Genomic DNA, 12,731 nt, shown 5'->3' on the forward strand with positions numbered 1-12,731 from the left:
GCCGGTTAGCTCAGTTGGTTAGAGCGTGGTGCAAATAACGTCAAGGTCGCGGGTTCGATCCCCGTACGGGCCAAAATTTGTTTTTCCGAAGCCCATTCTAAAGAGTGAGCTACTGAGCTTCACAACTGGGGCACAAATAGTATAAACATGGGTACAACGAGAACGAACCGCAAAGGATATCAACTCTTTTTGCGGTGCAGCGTGAAGCTGAGTGGGAGCGGTCAGTGCCATGGAACGCATGCGCTGCCTTGCTTACTTCATGGAGAAAGCAGGCCTGCTCCTAGGCATACTGGTCATCATTGACGCTGCAATGAATAGTGAGAATACATCTTACAGGCAGTGGCTAAAGTGCATAAAAAGGAGTGTGTACTGTGATCATGAGTGCTGTGTATGTGGGGTCAGAACGTGTTTAAAAGGAGCGCAATATTCTATAGCTAAGGTGACTACTTATAAAATAGTTTTCATACGCCTTAAATTAAAAATACCTGCAAAGTAAACTTAAGGGCAGGAAATGCAATCTTACACTGTAAAATCTCAGTTGGTTGAGTGCGATCAATGTAGCCGGGTCTGAGTGTGTAATTAGAGCTCAGTGGTTGTGCGCTGTAATTGTGCCTCCTGCCCGCACAGAGGCGCTGCAGGACCCTCATTGCCATTTATTTTGGATCCCCGCTCCTTTAAACCATCTCAGAGGAAAAGCATCTCTCTCGCAGCCCTTTACGAGCCCTGAAAGCGGCGGCGGTGTGTGGCTGAGAGGTTGGAGATGCAGCAGAGGTGTCCTGCACAACAGGGCCTCAGTGCCTGTGGCAATGCAGATCCAGCACTAGCAAGAGCAGCGCTTTAAATTGGCCGGCTCCGAGTACCGCCACTTTTGTATTTTTACAAAGAGAACCTGCACCTGCACTTTTCAAGGAAAACGTAGTACTTTTAATTGGAGAGTAGCTGCACTTCTCAGAAATGAGTAGGTACTCTGGTACAGCGTACCTGCACTTTTATTTTTCCATTTCAAGCACTGACCCAAGAGTGTGTGCCTGGCCCCTTCTTCACTCCTCCTGGTAATAGCCAGTCCATGTGTTTTCTAACCACAGACCTACTAGCCGCTTTTACATTGATTCTCAATACTCAATTCTCAAACTAGCCAAAGCAGAGCAGAAGAAAAAGTGATTGCTCAAGAGCACACACTTTGGTCAAATGAACCGCTCTAAAAGCACATTTACATTTCTCTCAAGTAACGGGCCCCCTAGCAAGAGAGCTTATTTCTTCTGTAGCTGTCTGCCCCTTTCTTGCCTCACAGTACTGGAGACAGCCCTTCGCCTCTTTCAACCGGAGGGACCTCAAGATCAGCATTTATCGCTCCTTTGTTTCTGAACAAAAGTACGGAAAGTGTTTTTGTAAAGTTCCTATAGGTTGTGAGGCCCTTCCCAATAGGCTCCACCCACTTGGACCCCTGTCTCCAGGAGCAGGATGGGTCAGCGAGTGCAGTAGTTTGTCACAGAGAGCTGCAAGGCGGTTGGTGCTGGGGTATCTTTATCTTTTGCTGCCTTTAATGCCATATTTCCGACATTACTTGTGTTATTATTCTGATCGTCATTACATGGAACAGCAGAAACACGCTAGGGTGCTAAGAACAGACAAGTGAGTGCCCTGTTTTCTGAAGTGGTGAAGTCACTGTTCAGAAAAGCTGCAGCGGGGCGCTGTGGCTTAGTTGGTTAAAGCGCCTGTCTAGTAAACAGGAGATCCTGAGTTCGAATCTCAGCAGTGCCTTTCGTTTTCCTGCGGTCACCAACAAACGCCCGGTTTCGGTTTCTGTATCCGGACAATTCAAGCAGGGTGCAGATGCATCTACCATCCATGCAATTGGCGTTTGGGACAATCAGAATCATTTCACCAGACTTCGGAAAGGTGTTAATCCAAGTGTTGCAATTTTGGCAACATTTAGGCTACACGCCATGTTCCTGTACATTTATATTTTAAGATCCATGGGTCGCTTCTCTTTATAAATACCATCACATTTATCTTCAATTTACCAAAAAACACAGCGAGTGAGTTCATGTATTTGTATGAAAAGAAGTACAGGTCAAAATGTAGCGCTAACAAAACACAAGGGTAAACCTGCCCTGACACTCTGGACCCTGTCGGAGCTTAAAAAAGGGTTTTGTGCTGCACAAGGGGGAGCAAAGAACCGTGTTTAATCTGCGGCCGAATTCAAGTGGTAGAATAATGGAAAAGTTCGTTCAATTTCTGGATTTAATCGTGTGTAAACATTTGTGGGGTAATGATTAATGGCGGGCAAAGCCTGTTCCATCATTTGGACTTCATTCAACTTACAGAAACCTCCGTACAATAGCTTTCATGCACTTCGTTGGCAGCAGGAGACAGGTGTGTTGGCGCCTGTGAAGTAAAGCCCGCCATAGTTTTTATATGAGATCCGCCTGCGCCGTCTTTTCTGAGCTCTGTGTACCTGTGGCATCTGATCTCTGCCTGTCCTTAGTTTATAAAGTGCGGAGGCGTTATTGCACATTGTATGTGTTTTGTGCCAGCCCTGAGTATGTGATAACGAGGCATGATGGTTAATCACCTGCATTGAGGCGACACATGTGTGCACAACATAGATCAACTTCAGTGATCTTAGAGAGTATGTGTAAGTGGGAAGCATTGCTGGCTCAGTCTTAGAATTCTTGCTTTTCACGCGGGAGACCCTGTTTCTGTTCCCGGCCAATACAGCAGTTTTTTTTTTTTTTCTTACTTAAAATGTTTCTTTCTATTTTCTTAACAGTTCTAAGCATAAAAACGTGAAGAACACAACATTCTGAACCGCGTTCAATAGGTATTTTTAATTCATATATCAATTAACGTGCCTCCTCCAAATTTCTTAAAGTGAAAGCGCCCAATAGTTTCTTCCACGTTTCCAGATTGGTTTGTAAAACAACTTTTGCCGAATTAGTGACATGTGAGATCCGTGGATCGCACTGCCACATCCCGCGCAGGGAGGCAATGAGGATGAAAGCCTCTTCTCCTCACCTCATCTCTAAACATACATCAGCACCCGCGGCTGGCTGCAGAGGGCGCTTCATGAATGTTTAGCAAACACACCCTTGATAGTACTGTCCAACAGTTGAAAGTCTGCAGGGTGTGAAAAGGACTCAGGAAATATTTCAAGGCTTTCATACTCTCTCATGCAGGTCCGCCCCAATGTTATGTTATATTGATTTGTATAGCAGACTAATCAATCAATCAAGGATTTGCAAAGCGCACTACTCACCCCTGAGGGTCTCAAAGCAGTGAGGAGGGGAGGGGGAGAAGGTGGGGGAAGGAGGTGCTGCTACTGCTTGAACAGCAAGGTCTTGAGAAGTTTCCTGAAGGTAAGGAGGTCTTTGGTCTGACGCAGGTGGGTGAGAAGAGTGTTCCTCGTTTTGGCGGCAAGGTATGAAAATGATCTACCGTTGGCTGTAGTTCTGCAGACGCGTGGGATGGTTACGAGGGTGAGGTCAGCGGAGCGGAGATGCCGGGTTGGGGTGCAGAAGGAGAGTCGTTTGTTGAGGTTTTCTGGCCGGTTTTGTGCAGTGCTTTGTGAGCGTGGGTGAGGAGTTTGAAGGTGATTCTCTTGTTGACTGGGAGCCAGTCCAGGTTTTTCAGGTGATCTGTGACGTGGCAGTGGCGGGGGATGTCCAGGATGAGGCGTGCAGAGGCGTTCTGGATGCGTTGCAGCCTCTTCTGGAGCTAGGCCCTGGTTCCTGCGTAGAGGGCATTGCCGTAGTCCAGTTTGTTGCTTACGAGGGCTTCGGTGACTGTTCTTCTGGTTTCAGTGGGTATCCATTTGTAGATCTTGCGGAGGGTGTTGAAGCAGGAGGAGGAGATGGCGTTGACTGCTGGGTCATGGATAGTGAAGGGTCCAAGATGAATCCTAGGTTGCATGCGTGGTCGGTGGGAGTCAGAGCAGTTCCGAGAGTGGCAGGCCACCAGGAGTCATCCCATGTGGAGGGGGTGGAGCCAAAGATAAGGACTTCCGTCTTGTCCGAATTGAGTTTGAGGCAGCTGCTCTTCATCCATTCAGCGATGGCCTTCATTCCTTCGTGGAGTTAGGTGTTCGCGAAGTCCTTGGTGAGGGAGATGATCAGCTGGGTATCATCGGCGTATGATATGATGTTGAGGTTGTGGGATTGGCCGATGTTAGCGAGCGGGGCCATGTAGACGTTGAAGAGAATCGGGTTGAGGGACGAACCCTGGGGTACGCCGCAGATGATTTCGGTGGCCTCCAAGCAGAATGGGGGGAGGCGGAATCTCTGAGTTCTGCTAGTGAGAAAGGAGGTAACCCAGTCCAGGGCTCTGTTGCGGATTCCAGCATTGCTGAGGTGTGAGCGTAGAGTGTGGTGACAGACGGTGTTCAACGCGGCCGAGAGGTCCAGGAGGATGAGGGCCGCGGTTTTGCCGCTGTCCAGTATGGTTCTGATGTCGTTGTGGCGGCAATGAGGGCGGTTTCGGTGCTGTGGTTGCTACCGAATCCTGATTGGGAAGGGTCCAGGGTGTGGTTGTCCTCTAGGAAGCGGTTTAGTTGTATGTTGACAGCCTTCTCAATGACTTTTGCCGGGAAGGGGAGAAGGGAGATAGGTCAGAAGTTCTTGAGGTCCTTTGGGCCTGCCTTGGGTTTTTTGAGGAGGGCATTGGTCTCGGCGTGTTTCCAGCTCTCCGGGAAGGTGGCGGACTCGAAGGAGCTGTTGATGATCTTCCGTAATTGGGGTGCGATGATGGAGCTTGCTTTGTTGAGGATATGGTGAGGGCAGGGGTCAGATGGAGAGCCGGAGTGGATGGTGTTCATGATTTCGATAGTGTTGTTGTCATTGACGGGGGTCCAGGAGAGCAGGAGGTTGGTCGGAAGTGAATCTGTGGTGTTGGTGGTTGCCGGTGTGGTCTGGGTGCTGAAGCTGTCATGGATGTCTTCAACCTTGCGGTGGAAGTAGGAGGGCAGTGTAGGAGGCTGGCCTGGCTTGTAGCGGTTACCAAGGGGTACTTACACTCTGTACCAGGTCCAGTTATCCCTTATTAGTGTAGAAGAGGTGTTTCTAGCAGCTTAGGCTGAACTAGGAGACATGCAAAGCTCCTACTATACCACTGGTGTCATATGCACAATATCATAAGAAAACACAATACACAGATATACTAAAAATAAAGGTACTTTATTTTTATGACAATATGCCAAAAGTATCTCAGTGAGTACCCTCAGTATGAGGATGCCAAATATACACAAGATATATGTACACAATACCAAAAATATGCAGTAATAGCAAAAGGAAGTAATGCAAGCAATGTAAAGTTACAGTAGATTGCAATAGGAGCACATAGGTATAGGGGCAACACAAACCATATACTCCAAAAGTGGAATGCGAACCACGAATGGACCCCAAACCTATGTGAGCTTGTAGAGGGTCGCTGGGACTGTAAGAAAACAGTGACGGTTAGAAAAATAGCCCACCCCAAGAGCCTGAAAGGTAGATGTAAAGTGCACCTACAACCCCCAGAGAGCACAGAAGTCGTGATAGGGGGATTCTGCAAGGAAGACCAACACCAGCAAAGCAACAACAGTGGATTTCCGGACCTGAGTACCTGAAAGACAAGGGGACCAAGTCCAAGAGTCGCAACAGTGTTGAGAGTGGGCAGATGCCCAGGAAATGCCAGCTGAGGATGCAAGGAAGCTGCCACTGGGTGGAAGAAGCTTATTGTTCTGCAAGAACGAAGAGGACTAGGAACTTCCCCTTTGGAGGATGGATGTCCCACGTCGTGATGAAGCTTGCAGAGATGTTCCCACGCAGAAAGACCGCAAACAAGCCTTGCTAGCTGCAAGGGTTGCGGTTAGGGTTTTTGGATGCTGCTGTGGCCCAGGAGGGACCAGGATGTCGCCACTTGGATGAGGAGACAGAAGTGGCGCCCAGCAAGTCAGGGAGCCCTCACAGAGGCAGACAGCACCAGCAGAAGTACCGGAACAGGCACTTGGAAGAGGAGTGAACCGGAGTCCACCCGAAGTCAGAAAAGAGAGTCCCACGACACCGGAGGACAACTCAGAAGGTTGTGCACTGCACTTTAGAGTGTCGGGGACCCAGGCTTGGCTGTGCACGAAGGAAATCCTGGAAGAGTGCATAGGAGCCGGAGCAGCTGCAAATCACACGGTACCCAGCAATGCAGTCTAGCGTGGGGAGGCAAGGACTTACCTCCACCAAACTTGGACTGAAGAGTCACTGCACTGTGGGAGTCACTTGGACAGAGTTGCTGAATTCCAGGGACCACGCTCGTCGTGCTGAGAGGGGACCCAGAGGACCGGTGATGCAGTCTTTTGTTGCCTGCGGTTGCAGGGGGAAGATTCCGTCGACCCACGGGAGATTTCTTCAGAGCTCCTGGTGCAAGAAGGAGGCAGGCTACCCCCAGAGCATGCACCACCAGGAAACAGGCGAGAAAGCTGGCAGGATGAAGCGATACAAGGTTGCAGTAGTCGTCTTTGCTACTTTGTTGCGGTTTTGCAGGCGTCCTGAGCAGTCAGCGGTCGATCCTTTGGCAGAAGGTGAAGAGAGAAATGCAGAGGAACTCTGGTGAGCTCTTGCATTCGGTATCTGAAGAATTCCCCAAAGCAGAGACCCTAAATAGCCAGAAAAGGAGGTTTGGATACCTAGGAAGGAGGATAGGCTAGTAAGAAGGTAAGAGCCTATCAGAAGGAGTCTCTGACATCACCTGCTGGCCCTGGCTACTCAGAGCAGTCCAGTGTGCCAGCACATCTCTGAATCCAAGATGGCAGAGGTCTGGGGCACGCTGGAGGAGCTCTGGTCACTCCCCTTTCCTTTGTCCAGTTTCGTGCCAGAGAAGGGCTGGGGGATCCATGAACCGGTGTAGACTGGCTCATGCAGAGATGGGCACCATCTGTGCCCATCAAAGCATTTCCAGAGGCTGGGGGAGGCTACTCCTCCCCAGCCCTGACACCTATTTCCAAAGGGAGAGGGTGTAACACCCTCTCTCTGAGGAAGACCTTTGTTCTGCCTTCCTGGGCCAGGCCAGGATGGACCCCAGGAGGGCAGAAACCTGTCTGAGGGGTTGGCAGCAGCTGCAGTGAAACCCCGGGAAAGGCAGTTTGGCAGTACCCGGGTTCTGTGCTAGAGACCCAGGGGATCATGACATTGTCCCCCCAATGCCAGAATGGCATTGGGGTGACAATTCCATGATCCTAGAGATATTACATGGCCATGTTCGGAGTTACCATTGTACCGCTGTACATAGGTAGAGAGCTATGTACAGTGCACACGTGTAATGGTGTCCCCGCACTCATAAAGTCTGGGGAATTTGCCCTGAACGATGTGGGGGCGCCTTGGCTAGTGCCAGGGTGCCCACACACTAAGTAACTTTCCACCCAACCTTCACCAGGTGAAGGTTAGACATATAGGTGACTTATAAGTTACTTAAGTGCAGTGGTAAATGGCTGTGAAATAACGTGGACATTATTTCACTCAGGCTGCACTGGTAGGCCTGTGTAAGAATTGTCAGATCTCCCTATGGGTGGCAAAAGAAATGCTGCAGCCCATAGGGATCTCCTGGAACCCCAATACCCTGGGTACCTCAGTACCATATACTAGGGAATTATAAGGGTGTTCCAGTATGCCAATGTGAATTGGTGAAATTGGTCACTAGCCTGTTAGTGACAATTTAGAAAGCAGAGAGAGCATAACCACTGAGGTTCTGGTTAGCAGAGCCTCAGTGAGACAGTTAGTCCTCACACAGGGAACACATACAGGGCACACTTATGAGCACTGGGGCCCTGGCTGGCAGGGTCCCAGTGACACATACACTAAAACAACATATATACAGTGAAATATGGGGGTAACATGCCAGGCAAGATGGTACTTTCCTACAGGCAGGGAGTCACAGATGCCTTGGGATGGTGGGATGTCGTTGACGTTGGAGCTGGGGTTGGAGAGTTCCTTCATGACGTTTAAGATCTCCTTGTGGCTGTGTGCGTTGTGGATTCCGTCTTTGAAGGCGGTTCTTTTGGTGGCTTGAATGAGTTGGTGGTGTCTGCGGATGGCGTTTTTGAAGGCTGTGTGGTTGTCCAGAGTGATCTTGGCACTACTTTCTTTCGAGTCTTCGCCAGCTTTGCTTAGATTCATGCAGGTCGACGGTAAACCAGAAGGCCTTTCTGTCAGTGCGTCTATTTGAGGGATTCTTGACTGGGGCAAGAGTATTGGCACAGGTGTTAACCCATTGCCTGAAGTTGCGGGCAGCTGCATCAATGTCAGTGGTGTCGATAGGTGGGTTCTGCAACAGGGTCGCAATAAGTTGGTCTTCGGTGACCTTGTTCCAGCTGCGGTGGGGGATCTGTTGTGGGTGGTGGTGTGTTGTGGGTTTCTTGAAGGAGAAGTGGAGGCAGCGGTGTTCTGACCAGTGGAGTTCGATGGTGTGGCTGAAAGAGAGGTGATTGCTGGTGGAGAAAATAGGGTCGAGTGTGTGTCCTGCGTAGTGGGTTGATGTCGTGACGAGCTGTTCAAGGCTGAGGTTGTCGAGCAGGGTGGTGGTGTTTTTGTTGTTGGTGTTCTCGTGGTGGGAGTTTAAGTCTCCGAGGAGTATGTAGTCAGTGGATGCGAGAGTGTGGGTGCTGATGATGTCGGTAATGGAGTCGCTGAACTGCTGTCATGGGCCGGAGGGCCTGTAGATGAGGGTCCTTCGAAGGGTGGTGTTCGGGACAGCGTGGATTTGGAAGTGCAGGAGTTCGGCGGTGCTGAGGGTGTCTTGGGTATTGGTCGTGATCCTGAGGGTGTTCTTGTGGATGATGAAGATGCCTCCTCCTGGTTTGTTGGAGCGGTCCCTGCAGGTGATCTTGTAGCCGTCCGGGATGGCTATGGCGATGTCAGGCGCTGAGGAGGGGTTCATCCAGGTCTCGGTCAGGAAGGCGATGTCTGGGGAGGCTGAGTCAAGTAGATTCCATAGCTCTACTGCGTGCTTGTGGATGGAGTGGGTATTGAGGAAGATACATCTGAGATGGTTGTGTCCTGACTTTGTGGGTGTTTCGTTGGCGTGGAGGCTGGTGAAGGGGCAGTTCCGGCAGGAGAAGGGTCCGCGGGTGGTCTGCGAGGAGGCTTGAAGGCAGATGGGAGAGCGGCCAGTGTTGAGGGCGCGGATGGTGGCGGCGTCATAGTGAAGACGTGCGTGGCAGAGGTGGGGGGATGGGAGCCAAGGGTTCTGGTGCTGGGCACAGTCATGGACAGACGCAGACAGGCTTGCCTTTCGCACGCCCACTGCGCAGCCACACAGACCCCACCATTAAGTAGGGAGGGGAGGAGGAGGCGAGGACAGCTGGGAGGCGGGAGGGGGACGAAAAATGGTGCAAAAAAGGGAGCAGAGCCACAAAAGGGGGGCGGGGCTGCAGGGCAGCAGCGGCAGGGGAGAGAGAGAGAGGAGGAGAGTGAAAGTGAGAGAGAGAGAGAGAAACAAGGAAAAGGAGCACTAAGGGACAGTAGTGAAGCAGAGAGCAGAGCAAAGCAAAAGGAGGAGAGAGGCAGAAGGTAGCTTAGTAGGAAAGCAGAGCTCTCCCACTAGACATCAGGGATGAGGCGCAGGCAGAATCCTGCGGGTGGAGGAGGGCCTCGAACTCCTGACAGGGGTCAGGAGTTCAGAGGAGTCAGGGAAAGGGCTCTACTTAGATGGTGGAGCCACGGGAGGCAGAGCAATGCACTGACCAGGTCAGTGGTATTGCTCAGCCTACCACGCAGCGGAGCCATTAAGTAGGGAGGTGGGGGGAGGAGAGGACAGCTGGGAGGCGGGATGGGGACGAAAAACTGTGCGAAAAAGGGTGTGGAACCGGAAAAGTGGCAGGGCCGCGGGGCAGCAGGAGCGGGAGGGGGGGGAGTGAGAGAGAGAGAGCTGAGTGAGAGAGAAACAAGGGAAAGGAGCACTAAGGGACAGTAGTGGAGCAGAGAGCAGAGCAAAGCAGAAGGAGGAGAGAGGCAGAAGGTAGCCTAGTAGGAAAGCAGAGCTCTCCCACTAGGCACCAGGGATGAGGCGCAGGCAGAAGCCTGCGGGTGAAGGAGGGCCTCAAACTCCTGTTTGTGCAGCTTTGATCTGCATCGCCATTACTTTCTCTTTCAACTTGTTCTGTTTTAATCCAATCTCATCACTACAGTATTTCGCATAGAGCAGCACCTCATCAATTTGCTTGGCTTCACAACAAATCAAATGACTCTAATCATCTGACTATTTCTGGTCTGAGTCCCTCAACAAATCTGAACACAAAGTGAATCACGTCTTTTGGCTCAATTGTTTATGTTCCACTGTAATGTTTGAATGCTTTCCACAATCTCTCATAGTATAGATGAATTGATTCTTTCTCTTCCTGAGCTGTCCTGTCTATGCACTGCCAATCAATGTCTTGGGCGAAATTCTCGCTTTCAAAAACTCATTACCTTTATAGTAACATTTAATTACTTCAGGGGAGGGTGCGCCTGTTGCTGGATGTCTCGGTGGCTCACTTGTTGGCCAATCTACACTTCTTTTGCATTCAATCCATAAATCTGCTGGAACAAACTATCTTTAAAAGAGTATTCAAATCCTCCCACAGGCATTTCACAAGTTTCAGAAACCTGTCTTTCTGCTGATACCATTCTACAGGTTTCTCCGTCAACCTGGGATAATCATTTGTAAATCACAAAATGTATCTGCTTCTCCATGGGACATGTACAAAATTCCCTCCTGAAATCTCTCTCATTGGTGTGACTATCACTGCTTCCCTATTCTGAGGTGCTTCTGTAGAAGCTATTTCAAGACTATTTTTCGGCTTATCCCTTTTCTTCACCCATCTACTTTACCATTTGTTTAATGCTCTCCATATCTGGATGCCTTGAAACAGCTCTCTAAGGTGTGTTTTCATCCCTGCAGACCTCATATGTTTGATGTCTTTTGCCTCAAAATCTAACCTGTAGCTTCTTTTCAAACGTTTCATTTTTGAAAGGTCTATTCCATATTCATCTGCAATCTCTGCTATCCTTTGGTGTATCTCGTCTGCTTCCTTTGTTATTCTCGGGCACAACAAATCTGCTTCTGTATAGGACTCAAGCCTATTTACATCCATAGTCCCTTTAACAAGTTCACCTGCTTCCATTAAAAGCCTTGTATAGTTCAAATATTCCCTTTGGAAGCACATTGTGGGCTGTTCAGCTTATCCAAACATTCAGTTAATTGCTGAGCTGTTAATCCTTGCAATGAAATATTATTAGGCTGAGTGCCTGATAACTGTTGTACAGTCAAGTTTGGAACTTGAGGTGTCATAAACTTCAAGTTGGGACCAATATGTGACCCAGCTTCAGTATTCGGAGGAGCTCCGAAAGGACTCAAATCTAACAATGACCCTGTACCATCAAAAGTCTGGGTGGGACAGACTATTCTGGCATTATCACTAAGTCCTCCTCCCACTTAACTCTGACTCATGATTCCCTGACCATTTGTGCCATCATTTCCCTGAGCAAACAATGCTATCACTGGACCACTAGTGACAGGTACAGACACAGCGTCTGGACTTGTCTAGCATTTGCATTTAGAGGGTGCATCACTCCTGTATTCTGACTCATCAATCCAGACATATCTTTCAGTGTCCCTGTTATAGGAGTATATTTCGGAATCATTTGTGGCTTCATTTGAGGCAGCAAGAGTGGAGTTGGCTCTGACTAAACCAACATTGGTTTCCGATAAACCTGTCCTGTTGGTACTATTAGGTTTGTTGCTGCATCTACAACAGGCACATCTGGATAAATCCCAGGAATATTCAGCTGTGGCATCTGATGTTGTACTGCAGACACAGAAGGTTGGTTAAAACTGCTCTGCATTGGTACCTGCACTAAGTGAGGACTAGTCTGTACTGAGCTCTGTGTCATGTTAGGATTAACCTGTACAGAACTCTCAGTCAATTTAAGATTATTCTGTATTGAACTCTGTGACATGTTAACTGTTGTCAGTGCAGTGGGATTCACACTAGTGCTTGGACCGTTCTCCTGTGCCCCATATGGTGGTGGGCGATTCCTCAATATCTGTAAAATAAACTCAGCATCGTCTGACTTTTTGTCAGAAGTCAAAGACTTCCTGGTCTGCTTTGATTTCTGCTCTACATCCTCGGATGGGCTTTTGTTTGCTTTTCTAGAAGCTTTCTTTCTTTCATCTCACTGCCCTGTGAAATTGCAGGATACATTATAATACCCTATAGGGCATTTAATCTCCATTCTCTCTGTTCATTATCCCACCTAGCATCCACTATTGTCTTCCCTCCTCTTCTCATTTTTATTTCAAATTTCAACGCTTGTTGTTGCCTGGCTACTAGCTTCCAGATCGCTAATGCTTCAAACTGAGCTGGTCTTGGCGGAGGTTTTAAATCATACATCACTTGTCTCAAATTCTCTAAAATTCTCAAATTTAAGGTTCCATTTTCAGGGAACGCTAGGCTCCCTTCCTTTTCTGTGATTATGAACCGATGTTTTAACTAAAGGCATGCTCCGGTACCTTTCTCCTCAATTACGATATATGCCAGAGTACCTTCTGGCGGGCAAACGTCTCCTACCCTAGCTGGAATATATTAATCTCCCCTTAGTGTGCTTTTTAGAGCTTTGAAAAACTTAATCTACACAAATTTATGTCAAAAATCGATAATCAGGAAATGACTTTTAATCCCACAATCCTCTTCGTCTACTTTCTCAACCAATTGCACTTCACGGTTGTCCATC

The 12,731-nt window shown here is 48.9% G+C and overlaps 1 non-coding gene across 1 annotated transcript; it reads left to right on the forward strand.

Annotated features, from left to right (window-relative positions):
• The first annotated feature begins 1,687 nt into the window (after positions 1 to 1,687).
• TRNAT-AGU (transfer RNA threonine (anticodon AGU)) lies at positions 1,688 to 1,761 on the forward strand. Its single transcript has one exon. It is a non-coding gene; the product is annotated as a tRNA-Thr (tRNA).
• The last annotated feature ends 10,970 nt before the right edge of the window (positions 1,762 to 12,731 follow it).

The sequence above is a fragment of the Pleurodeles waltl genome, chromosome 12 (genome assembly GCF_031143425.1).
Source record: "Pleurodeles waltl isolate 20211129_DDA chromosome 12, aPleWal1.hap1.20221129, whole genome shotgun sequence".
Lineage (NCBI taxonomy): Eukaryota > Metazoa > Chordata > Amphibia > Caudata > Salamandridae > Pleurodeles > Pleurodeles waltl.